This window comes from Cicer arietinum, chromosome 8 (genome assembly GCF_000331145.2).
Source record: "Cicer arietinum cultivar CDC Frontier isolate Library 1 chromosome 8, Cicar.CDCFrontier_v2.0, whole genome shotgun sequence".
NCBI classification, from domain to species: domain Eukaryota; kingdom Viridiplantae; phylum Streptophyta; class Magnoliopsida; order Fabales; family Fabaceae; genus Cicer; species Cicer arietinum.
The window spans coordinates 12,661,482-12,663,761 of NC_021167.2; positions in this window are offsets into that span (position 1 = coordinate 12,661,482).

The window sequence follows — 2,280 nt, forward strand, 5'->3', positions numbered from 1 at the left end:
CCTATAAAAATGAATGACGTTTTCTATGGTTTTAATTTGATTCTCAATTGAGAATTTTGACTTTATGAATGATAATGTTATTCTTTGGTCTACTAGAAATAGATGTCTTAATTGCCTTGAGATAGTTAAAAGGGCTATATTTACTATCTCTCATATTTTCAGAGAAAGTAATCAATATGCAAATATGATTTCTAATTTTAGACTCCACATTGTTAACAATCATTGGTGTGATACTCTTCCTTCTAATTTTTTTTATGTTTTCAATAGAAATGAGATTAATCTTCTTGAATATAAATTTTGCTAATTTATATAAATATTTATGCACATTTTTTCTCCTTTACCATAGTTTTATTCCTCTAAGTTTTCATGGTATGGTTGTTTTTAATGAGATAGTAGTATTTTTTTTTATTAGGATTGTTATCTTAAATTTGATATAATCCCTCAAACTTCTTGTATTTTTTGTATTATTTTTAATAATATCTTAAAATCTTACAAATAATAGATGATTGACTTAAAATATAAATATAATTGAAATCTCATACTAATTACCTTTGCATTATATTTGTTTAAAACAAACTATATTAAAAAAATAAAATAAAACGCCTATGTATCTACGGCACCTTACTAGATTCGAACCGGTTGACTAGAGTAAGTCCCATAAAAATGGTTGCCGTCAAATCAAATTCCACGCAAATGCTTGATAAAAATAAAATTCATCACAGACATATAAATAACGTCAACATATATATATATATATTATATATCTATCCTATATATAAAAAGGATATATATCTATATTATATAAAGGGATAAACTATTTTGATGTAGTCTATTTTTATTTCAATTCTGCCTTTATTTTAATAGATTATTTTTATTTCTATTTTTGTGTTATTTTTCTTTTTTAATTTTTTCATTATTTTCTATACGGTCACCAAAACAAATAGGTAACTACCATATAGGGTGCATGTTTTTTATACTTAATAATGTGTATTTTCAATTTTTTTAATTTTATTTAAAATCAAAATTAAAATATTTTTAACAATAATTGTTCATGATTAATATATATTAGTACAATAGAAAATATATAAATAAACATATGAGTGTTCGTCTGACCACTAGTAATAATAATAATTCTATGAAATAATAATAAGAGTTTAATTGTGATGTAAATTTATATCATCACAACCATTCATATGTATGATTTTAGAGATAGTTATCATAAAAGTCAAAATTCTTTAATTAACATATACAAATAAAATTCTAATAAAATTTAAGATGTAACATCCCTATTTAGTATAAATAATTTGTAGTAATGTGTATGTTTTACATGTTAGTATATAATAATAATAATAATAATAATAATAATAATAATAATAATAATAATAATAATAATAGAAAGGGGAAAGTAGTAAAGTAAAATAAGTAAAACAATTTAAAATAAATGAAGAAGAATAAGAGGAAGGGGAGGAGAGAACGGGAAAACAGAAAAGAAAGGGAGATAAAAAAATTGAGGAGATAGAGAAGAAGAAAGAGTGAGAGAAAGAAGAAGAGGAGGGAAGAAGAAGAGAGAAAACACCAGAAAAGATAAAGGAAAAGTGCATGTTGCTGGAAGTCTATGTAGAAAGGGTTGAGGGTACAATCATTTTCTCCCTTCATTTGGAAATAAGAGGTGGGTTTCTATTTTCCTATCTCTCATTCATGCATGTATGAAACAATGTGTTTCATAGGTTAGGGATTTGAGGTTTAAGAGTTTGAAACGAAGAAAATGATTTTTATTTTATTCTTGGTTGGATTTAGGGATTTTGAAATAGATTAGTGTAGAATTGAGTAAATTGGAATCTTTGTTGCTGTTTTGTGTGTGTTCATTACTGATTTACTCATGATTTGTAGCATTATTGTTGCAAAGAATTGTTAGGAAAATTAGTGTGATAGAAGGAATGTTATTAACTTGAATTTCGCATGACATATGTGTGATGTTTTGGTCATAACTTTTTCTATAGACATCCGTTTTGAATGATTTTTAGTTTTCTGGAAACTAGACTCAATTATCTTCAAATTGAGTACAAAATTCGTGATGATTGATTGAGTATTGATGTTGAAAAATGGATTACAAGCTGGACCAGAGTTGTTGTTTCTGTGTTGTTTTCTGTCATTGTGTCTTATTTTAATAAACTGCAAGAATTGGGACTAAATAAAAATAAAATAAAAATTTTATCTATAAAGTAGACACCATAAGTTTTCCAAAGAGTACTCATTCACTCAATTCTGATACTTATAAGT